At 37.1% G+C, this 11475-nt stretch overlaps 2 pseudogenes; both read left to right on the top strand.

The window, feature by feature from the left end:
* LOC107646654 overlaps positions 1-1769 on the top strand; it is a 10922-nt pseudogene extending 9153 nt beyond the window's left edge.
* LOC107646655 overlaps positions 2225-11475 on the top strand; it is a 12560-nt pseudogene continuing 3309 nt past the window's right edge.

Below are 11475 nucleotides of genomic sequence, written 5' to 3' on the forward strand. Positions count from 1 at the left end.
GAGACATCCGGGGCGGCGACAAGAACAAGGCCGAGGATTACAACAACGTGCTCTGTATGACACAAAGCCGGCGGTTGACGTAACCCTCTAACCGAGGAGAAGAGTTCGACGATGATAATGGGAAAAGTGGCTGCTAGGGTTGTTGATGGTAAGTGTCAAGTGGCTGCTAGGGTTGCGCCATTTTAAGTTTGGTTCAATTCATTTTTGAGAGAAAGAAGGGGGAGGGGGTGTTGCGCCATTTTGGCCTTTTTTTTCTGTGTTCAAAACGATGGCGTTTTATGTTGAATTTAATTAATTTAGAAGTTAGTAAATTTAAATATTTAAAATTTTATAGTGAATTTTTAATAATTATATTTTATATTTACTTAAACAAGTTTCAATAACTAGTCCAGTGCTCATAACCTTGTTACTAACTTGATAAATTTATAATTTAGAATAAATCAATTATAAATTGAAAAATTTTAATGTCTCAATATCCTCTCAATTTAAAATTGATTTAATCTAATTACAAAAACTTATCATATTGGCAGCTAGCTAAGCACGGTCTAGTATTTGTTGTGGTTTGTGTGGTGTCAATAGTAGTATATTAAAAGTTAGAACTAGTATATATATTGTGATGTCATTTAGTGTATTATATTAGTAAAATTTGATGCTATGAACAATAAAAGTGATAAAAGAACTAATAATACTAATTTGAAATCTTTAAAAAATAAATTTCATTAAAAACAATCAAATTTGGATAATGAGGTATTTTAAACGACAAATTTGACTGTGTATTGGATGAACAAATGAATAGTGAATTGGTCATCTTCACGTCTCTCCATCTTCTTTATTTGACCGACATAACTTAGATCCCTCTCCAACTTTCTAGGCACGTCCCAATATTAATTTTCTGTTAAGTAACAAGTGTGAGAAGTGTCATGAATTAGTCATACATTGAAAGAAAACAAGGAAGATTAGGGAGTTTATAAGATGAGACACCCATTAACTTGACGCCTTAAGGTTTTGTATTGGATGTGGTGTCTTCTCATTTTATATTCTCTCACTTGGTTCCTCCTTGAAGTCTCCCCAACAGTTAAGAGTTCCCCACAGTGGCCCAACAAGTGGTATCAGAGCCGATAGTTCAATCGGCCTGGTGGTTTAATGAGTATTCAAGGTGGAATATTGAAAGTCTTTCCGGTAAGGGTGGTCTAGACGGCGTGTCCACGATATGGTGTGGCGGTGTATTTGATGAACACTCATATATGGTGGAAGAGAAAAAGCTAGAAAGAGGGGAGTTAAGTGTCATGAATTAGTCCCACATTGAAAGAAAACAAGAAAGATTAAAGAGTTTATAAGATCAAAGACCCATTAACTTGACACCTTAAGGTTTTGAATGGGATGTGGTGTCTTCTTATTTTATGTTCTCTTATTTAGTTCTTTCTCGAAGTCTCTCAAGTAGTTAAGAGCTCCCCATAGTAGCCCAATAAGTGGTATCAGAGCTGATTTGGTAGTCCCCACGATGGCCCAACAAGTGATATCAAAACCGATGGTTAATCGGTATGGTAGTTTAAGGGTGTGTCCGGCGGTGTGGTGTGGGGTGTGTTGGACGAATACTCATAAGTGGTGAAATCGGTTTAAGGACGTATCCCGCAGTGTGATGTGGCAGTATGTTGGATGAACACTCGTATGTGGTGGAAGAGGAAGAGTTAGAAAGAGGAGGAGTTGATATGGTGGAGGAGCTAGAAAGAGGGAGAATTGATGTGCTTAATGTGGTGGCTCACACTTGAGGGAGAATTGTTATGTAGCAAGTGTGAGGAGTGTCATGAATTAGTTTCACATTGAAAGAAAACAAGGAAGATTAAGGAGTTTATAAGATGAGAGACCCATTAACTTGACATTTTAAGGTTTCGAGTTGGATGTGGTGTCTTCTCATTTTACATTCTCTCATTTGGTTCCTCTTCGAAGTCTCCCCGGTAGTTAAGAGCTCCCCACAATGGCCCAACAAGTGGTATCAGAGCCGATTCGGTGGTTCCCCAGGTGGCTCAACAAGTGGTATCAGAGCTAATTCGGTGGTTGAGAGCTTCCCACGGTGGCCTAACATTTCCCTTTCAAAACCCTAACTTTTCATCCATTTCATACACGCTCTCTTCTCTTATCATCAATCAACTTACTGCGTACCGCCACCTGACCTCTCTTTTTCAGCTTTCCCAACTACAAATTATTAATCATAGTAGAAAGAGACATGACGAAAATATTCTCTGCGGCATTTCGGATTGGGGAACTCAACGATTTCATAATGCCGTCTCAGGCATGCATAGTATCGCTCAAGGGCTTGAAAGTAAACGCCAACATGCCCGATTCCGAGGTAACTTCTACAACTCGCTTTTCAATCCTCTTCTTGTTATAGAAAGTAAAATAAGTGTTCTTTTGTTAAAAAAATATATCTTTTGGTATATTCAGCTGAAACTTTCATTATTTTTCTCTTTTGGGTCTTTATTTATATATAATTTTTGTTATTAGCAGAAACAAGCAAGTTCAGTCAGAGCCTGTTAAGATTTTTTTAAAGGATTGTAATATTAAGATTGTAATATATAGGGTTGTATTGGAATTTCGGACCACGGGATTATAGAATGATCAAAACCATTATGAGAGAATTGATATACAAAGACATAGTAGTTTGTTGTTGGAGATATAGCCGTACCATTCATGCTTAGGAGTCTTAATCTTATAATAGCTTAAAGAGACTTGGTATATGAATTTATGTCGAAACTTTTACTCATTTTGGCTCTTAGAACATAATGCAATAAAGGTTGTATTAGATGAAACTATTTAGAAATTACTTCCAAAATACTAGTCCAACTTGTTCTTAATATTAAAAGCAACTCCTTCCAAATTTCCTAAAAAGTCAAAAATTACAAGTCTGATAATCGAAATATTCTTAAAAACCCAATGATCAGAATTTTCCAATGCCTTAACAATTTATTTATTATCCAAACAAAACCCTTAGCACCATAAAGAAAACTTCGATCTTCCATAAAGAATTAATTAAAGTTAAAATTTATATGGAAGGATTAAATATTAGGATTTTAAAATAGACTTATGGAAAAATATTCTGAAGGCCAAATATGAGAATTTGGGTTACACCAAAGAAAAGTTTTATGAATGACCTTCTAAGATACTAATGTCAATAGGTCATAGGTGTGGTTATTTTTTACCATAAAAAAATAAGATATTCCGTTATGTTTATGGGATGGTTTATAAGGCCACTATGTAAGCTTACATAATGAGTTTGTCTGATAATGCAGTTGTTGTGCAACGTCTGCGGAGATAGTTATGCTGGAGAAATAAAATTCGGATTAGTTTTTATCTAATATAAATAAAGGAAAAGCAGTGATTGTGTCTGTTTCTCCCTAGTCAAGGTCCTCCCTTGCAGCTCATTTCGACATTTCTCTCCTTCATATGATGCTTTAGATATTCACTTTTAGTCTATGAATTATGTTGCTAGGCCATTATTAAACAATCATTTTAAATTCTTGCTTCTTACATTCAGTTTCTATGAATTCTAGCTTGTCTGGTTTTGTAAAACCCGAATAATTAATAAATAATTAACTCATAAATTAATATTTATCCAAAAAAATTAGAAAAATAGAATTTTATAGTTTAATGTGATAGAGCTAATTAAAATAAGAATTTTGACACTAATTTTAAAGAATTTGGTCCAAGATTCGGCCGAACTGACCAAACCAGTCGAACTGGGCCCAAAACGAGCCCGTAGGCCCAACTAACCCCACTTAACTTAATGAGCTTCAACTTATTCTCTCTCCCTCATTCAGAAAACACACTGAAACCATACATGCAAGGGAAGAACATTCCCCAAAGAACACAACCCACATCAAAGATTCTATTCAACATAACTTTCAATCCAGAGCTCCGATTGTCGCACCGTCTGTGGCCACGCGACCAGCGCGTCAAGCTCTACAAAACTCAGTCATTGATTAGGTATAGAATCCACTCAGTTTTAGTTTTCTCCTCCCTAAATTTTGATATTTGATGAACAATGATGTTGAAAATTATTTAATTTTGGTGTTTAGCCTCGAATTAGCTTGCGAGTTTTGTTGGGTTTAGCTCACTTGAGCTGTGGGCAAAATAAGAACCCTAACCCTCTTGTGGATTTTTGAGATTTTGAGTTTAAGGATTAATTATAGTGATATATGTGGTTTAGATCGAATATTGTTGGTGTAAAATTGAATTGGATGTCGAACTTGTGAAATTGGAACTCTTTTGAAGAGGATGGAAGCTTGAGATCAATTTTGAAAGCTAGGATCCGTTGGTAAGGGGCTGTGGTTGATAGCTTATGGTGCGGGAAACGCTTGAGGTGTTCCGGGTTTATCGAGAAATCGGCCAAGGTATGGTTTCGGTTTCTCGTATCTAAAATATAGTGTGGCGTGAAAATGTAGGCTAGTGACCTTAAGATAATAATTGAATTGTGATTTTGTTATTGGTTGAGATTGATTATTATGTTTGTGGTTAATGGTTTTAGAGGTTGTGATAGAGACTTGTATGAATGATAAGTGCAGCTTGGTATATGTATGATGGTTAGTGAATTTGAAGTTGTTGTTGGTACTATATTGCTGGTGGATTTGATAGTAATAATCGATGATGTATATTGTATGTAGTTTGAACTTGAATTATTGCGTTAAGATTGATATAAGAGGAGAATTGGTAGGTTGTGGAATCAATGAGGAGGTTAAAAAATGAGTTTGGAATGTTTGATGCTGATTTGGTAAGGTTTGGGTTGGTTTTTAAAAGGTTTGGAATTGATATGTTTTGGAAAATTGAGGTATGTAAAGTTTCCTAAAAACTATGATTTTGACCAACTTTGGTGGAGCATAAATTGGTCTTCGGACCTCTGATTTTTATCAAACTTGTCTAGAAAGAAAATTTGGTCTAAAAATTTGGTTCGAGATGTTTACGTCGTTCAAAGAACGGAGGAAAAATGTTTTAAAATGAGAAAGTTATGCGCAATCAAAGTTTGGTGTGCAAAACTGATATTTTGGACTTAGCAGCTTTTTGAGACTTCTGCTAAGCCCACGTACGCAAGATACACGCACGACGCGACCAGTTGTTACTGCTCCGAGGGCTCGCGTACGCGGGATACGTGTCGCGTACGCGAATGTGTCGCTTTCTTTCGTTGCGTACGCAACCACATGGCACGCAACGCGAGCAGTACTCTCGGGTTGAGGAGCTCGCGTACGCGAACCAGTGACGTGTATGCGAGATGTTCGAATTCCATAAGGGCGCGTGCGTGAAAGGTGACGCGTGACGCGAGCATATGCTACGGGTTGCACTCCTCACGTACGTGAGCCCCTATTTTTCCAAAACTTTAATTTTTTATTTTTGATGCATTCCTCCAGCTTTCAAAACCCTTTTTACTCTTGTTTAAAGCCTGCTAGGTGGAACTTGGACAGTGAAGTATGCTTAGGGCTGTGAGGAAGGTAACTTATTGATGAAGAAAGAGGTGAATTAATGATGAATCATGTTTGATATTGATTATATGAGTTTACTGATGATGATGGCGGAAGTGTTGTTTATGTTATGAGCCGGAATGACTATATTGGTAATGAATTGTGGCTGATTATGAATTATGTTATGAGCCGGATGGCTATATCGATATTGAATTATGCCTGATTATGAATATATGATTATTGATTGATAATGTGGTTGTTGCACTTCCAAATATCTAAGATACGAGTCTCCTTGGGTGAAAGCAGTGGCTTGCCACCACGTGCTTTGGATTGAGACTTGATACACTGCTGACCCTATGTCATAAGTATGGTCGGACACTGTAAAATTTCCGGATGAGCTTGCCCCCGTGGATAAACATCGGTGTGTGTTATATGATTATAATTAAGAATTACTTGAGTTTTGGGGATGCACGATAGAGGGACAGTCTAATGGTTAGCTATCAGGACTTGTCGGGTTGGCTATATAACCGACAGATGAGACTCATCAGCTATAGGACAGGCATGCATCATATGCATCTATATGTTTGTTTGGTGTGCTTTGTTTGGAATGCCTAACTTATTGCATAAACTACTTGCTACCTATTTATCTGCTGTATCTGGATCCTAATTGTGATTTTCTTGCATGTAATAATTGTGTTTGAAACAAATGATTCCTATGGCAGTTGGGAGGTTTGGAGGAGTTAGAAAGGGGGAGTATTAGATAGTATGAAGATCCTTAGTTAGTTGCCTAATTCAATTTTTGGTTTAGTTATGTTTTTATAAGATTAAATCATATGTCGGAAGTTCTAGGATTGCCTTCGACTTTCCTGGGACATTATATGTTAGAGATGTGGGCACTATTACCATGCTGAGAACTTCTGGTTCTCACCCCATACATATTTTGTGGTTTTCAGATGCAGGACATGAGGCACCTCGCTGAGGCATTCTGGGTACAACGAAGATCTTTTGCACTTTGGGACTTTATTTTGGTGATGTTTATATATGTAGATCCTTATTATCTCTACTACTTATGTATATGATGTATTACTCCTCTTAGAGGTTATTTTGGAGAAACAGGTATTGTAAACTCTATATTTTGGGCTTATTTTGGGTTATCTTGTATATATATATATGCTCTTGCCGGTTTATCTTCGCGAGCCAAGTCAGGAGCTTTGTTATTTGTATCTTGGAACTCCTTAGTATATAACCATGTTTAGCTTACTCTTATCTTGCTTCTATTATGCTATCGTTGACATGAGTGTTGCGTTTTTCGGTTTAACGCTTTTGTTTTAACTTTCCTTCAAAGGCTCCTAGATATATCTCTTTTTCAACTATATATAATTTTATTTTTAGAGGTCGTAATACCTCACCATCTCTGTTTTATGACTTAAGCATAAGACTCTGTGTGGTAGGGTGTTACAGGTTTATCTTTGTCTCAGACTGCTATTCTCTTATTCTTTTACTCCTGGTTTAAATGTGAAATATTTGCTATTACATGTTTTCAAAAAGCTGATAAGATTTTTCAATTCATTGGAAGTGATGGCAATTTTAGATACAAGTTGTAGTAAAGATTTCACCCTTATTAAATCTTGTATGGAATTCATGTCAAGGTAAACAGAATCAATTGTTTGATTATGAGAAGTGTAACACCCTACCATACAGAGTCTTATGCTTAAGTCATAATTCAGAGATGGCAAGGTATTACGACCTCTAAAACAAAAATTTAGTACGTATAGTAGTATGAATAATTGATTATAACTAGGAGCCTTTGTAGAAAAAAGGGGGTAAACAAAAACCATAATCTCGAACGCGCAACACTCCGATCGATAATGTAACGAGCAAAGGATAAGCTAACGCAAGATCATATGTATACAAAAGAGTGTCAAAAACAGGAATATCAAGACTCAAAATCCGGCCGCGAAGATAACCGATCCCAACCACCAGCAGGAGTATAATATAGCAAACACAGTTATATCAGACAAGAGATTTACAAATAGGAACAGATAAGGCATTTAGGCAATTAGCAAGTAATATGCAGTCAAATAGGCAATCTCAAACAATTCATGTAGTATGCTTATGATGCATGCCTGTCCCTAGTGGCTGATGATATCATCTGTCGGTTATAGAGCCAACCCGACAAGTTCTGGTAGCTAGCCATTGGACTGTCCCTCTGTCGTGCATCCCCAACTCGAGTTATACTCATCATAAACTTGATCATAATCATGATCCATATCCATCACCCTCACTGGTGAATATTTATCCATCACCATCACTGGTGAATATTTATGGGGGCGAGCTCATCCGGGCCTTTCACAGTGCCCGGTGATGAGCGGATAATTTATACGCTTTTTGACACTGTTTTTAGTATGTTTTTAGTAGGATCTAGTTACTTTTAGGGATGTTTTCATTAGTTTTTATGTTAAATTCACATTTCTGGACTTTACTATGAGTTTGTGTGTTTTTCTGTGATTTCAGGTATCTTCTGGCTGAAATTGAGGGACTTGAGCAGAAATCAGATTCAGAGGTTGAAAAAGGACTGCTGATGCTGTTGGATTCTGACCTCCCTGCACTCAAAGTGGATTTTCTGGAGCTACAGAACTCGAAATGGCGCACTTCCAATTGCGTTTGAAAGTAGACATCCAGGGCTTTCCAGCACTATATAATAGTCCATACTTTGGTCAAGAATTGACGACGTAAACTGGCATTCAACGCCAGCCTTCTGCCCAAATCTGGCGTCCAGCGCCAGAAACGGATCCAAAACCAGAGTTGAACGCCCAAACTGGCACAGAAACTGGCGTTCAACTCCACAAATGGCCTCTGCACGCGCAACACTTAGGCTCAGCCCAAACACACACCAAGTGGGCCCGGAAGTGGATTTATTCATCAATTACTTACTCATGTAAACCCTAGTGACTAGTTTATTATAAATAGGACCTCTTACTATTGTATTAGACGTCTTTTAGACCATCTTTGGTCTCAGTTTTAATCCATTGTTCATCTTAGGAGAATATTGATCACGTTTAGGGGGCTGGCCATCTCGGCCATGCCTGGACCTTCACTTATGTATTTTCAACGGTAGAGTTTCTACACTCCATAGATTAAGGTGTGGAGCTCTGCTGTATATTTTTCAAAAATCTTTTTCTTATTTTTATATCAAATTTTCGAAAATAACATAATCAATTAATGTTTTGATTCAAAAATTTGAAGTTTGTTACTTGCTTGTTAAGAAAGATTCAAACTTTAAGTTCTAGAATCAAATCTTGTGATTTCTTGTGAATCAAGTCATTAATTGTGATTTTAAAAAAAATCAAATCTTTTTCAAAAACTAATTTCTATCATATCTTTTTCAAAAATATCTTCTCATCTTATCTTTTTCAAAAATATCTTTTCAAAATATCTTTCCCAACCTCCTAACTTCCTATCTTTTCAAAATTTGTTTCAACTAACTAACTAACTTTTTGTTTGTTTCTTAACTTTTTCAAAACTACCTAACTAACTTTCTCTCTCTAATTTTCGAAAATATCTCCCCTCTTTTTCAAAAATTTCTTTTTAATTAACTAATTATTTTTATTTTTTTATTTTTGATTTCAAAAATTTTCGAAAAATACTAACAAATTTTCAAAAACCAATTTTCAAAAATCACTAACTCCTTTTCAAAAATAATTTTCGAAAATTCCCTCCTTCTCTCTCATCCTATTCTATTTATTCATTCATTAACTAACATCTCTTCCTCACATCATCACCAAATTCGAACCCCCTCTTCTATCTGTGTTCGAATTTCTTCTTCTTTTCTTCTACTAACAATAAAGATCCTCTTTACTGTGACATAGAGGATTCCTCTTCTTTTCTTTTTCTCTCCTCTTTCTTATGAGCAGGGACAGAGAAAAAGACATTCTTGTTAAAGCTGATCCAGAACCTGAAAGGACTCTGAAGAGAAAATTAAGAGAAGCTAAATTACAACAATCCAGAGACAACTTGATTGAAAATTTTGAACAAGTAAAGGAGATGGCAGCCGAACCCAACAACAATGCAAGGAAGATGCTTGGTGACTTCCCTGCACCTAATTCCAATTTACATGGAAGAAATTTGAGACTCATCTAGAGACCATAGAGATTCCATTGAACCTCCTTATGCCCTTCATGAGCTCTGATGAGTATTCCTCTTCTGAAGATAATGAGGATGTTACTGAAGAGCAAACTGCCAAGTTTCTTGGTGCAATCATGAAGCTAAATGCCAAATTATTTGGCATTGATACTTGGGAAGTTGAACCTCCCTTGTTCATCAATGAACTAAGTGATCTGGATCAACTGACATTGCCTCAGAAGAGACAGGATCCTGGAAAGTTCATAATACCCTGTACCATAGGCACCATGATCTTTAAGGCTCTGTGTGACCTTGGTTCAGGAATAAACCTCATGCCCCTCTCTGTAATAGAGAAACTGGGAATCTATGGGGTGCAAGATGCTAAAATCTCATTAGAGATGGCAGACAGCTCTAGAAAACAGGCTTATGGACAAGTAGAGGACGTGTTAGTAAATGTTGAAGGCCTTTACACCCCTGCTAATTTCATAGTCCTGGATACTGGAAAGGAAGAGGATGAATCCATCATCCTAGGAAGACCTTTCCTGGCCACAGCAAGAGCTGTGATTGATGTTGACAGAGGTGAAATAGTCCTTCAATGGAATGAAGACTCCCTTGTGTTTAAAACTCAAGGATCTCCCTCTGCAACCATGAAGAGGAAGCATGAAAAGCTTCTCTCAAAGCAGAGTCAACCAGAGCCCCCACAGTCAAACTCTAAGTTTGGTGTTGGGAGGCCACAACCAAACTCTAAGTTTGGTGTTGAACTCCCATATCCATCATTCTGAACCTCAATGGATGAGATGCCAAAACTATTCAAGAGGCGAAAAAAAAAGCTATAAGTCCCGCTCATTTGATTGAAGCTATGTTTCATTGATAGTTTGGAATTTATAGTATATTCTCTTCTTTCTATCCTATTTGATTTTCAGTTGCTCGGGGACAAGCAACAATTTAAGTTTGGTGTTGTGATGAGCGGATAATTTATACGCTTTTTGACACTGTTTTTAGTATGTTTTTAGTAGGCTCTAGTTACTTTTAGGGATGTTTTCATTAGTTTTTTTGTTAAATTCTCATTTCTGGACCATTGTTTTTAGTAGGATCTAGTTACTTTTAGGGATGTTTTCTTTAGTTTTTATGTTAAATTCACATTTCTGGATTTTACTATGAGTTTGTGTGTTTTTCTGTGATTTCAGGTATTTTTTGGCTGAAATTGAGGGACTTGAGCAGAAATCAGATTTAGAGGTTGAAAAAGGACTGCTGATGCTGTTGGATTCTGACCTCCCTGCACTCAAAGTAGATTTTCTGGAGCTACAGAACTCAAAATGGCGCGCTTCCAATTGCGTTGGAAATTAGACATCCAGGGCTTTCCAGCAATATATAATAGTCCATACTTTGGCCAAGAATTGACGACGTAAACTGGCGTTCAACGCCAGCCTTCTGCCCAAATCTGGCGTCCAGCGCCAGAAACGGATCCAAAACCAGAGTTGAACGCCCAAACTGGCACAGAAACTGGCGTTCAACTCCACAAATGGCCTCTGCACGTGCAACACTTAGGCTCAGCCCAAACACACACCAAGTGGGCCCTGGAAGTGGATTTATTCATCAATTACTTACTCATGTAAACCCTAGTGACTAGTTTATTATAAATAGGACCTCTTACTATTGTATTAGACGTCTTTTAGACCATCTTTGGTCTCAGTTTTAATCCATTGTTCATCTTAGGAGACTATTGATCACGTTTAGGGGGCTGGCCATCTCGGCCATGCCTGGACCTTCACTTATGTATTTTCAACGTTAGAGTTTCTACACTCCATAGATTAAGGTGTGGAGCTCTGCTGTTCCTCAAAGATTAATGCAAAGTACTACTGTTTTCTATTCAATTCATCTTATTTCGCTTATTTCGCTTCCATTC

Source organism: Arachis ipaensis, chromosome B06 (assembly GCF_000816755.2).
Source record: "Arachis ipaensis cultivar K30076 chromosome B06, Araip1.1, whole genome shotgun sequence".
In the NCBI taxonomy this organism is placed as follows: domain Eukaryota; kingdom Viridiplantae; phylum Streptophyta; class Magnoliopsida; order Fabales; family Fabaceae; genus Arachis; species Arachis ipaensis.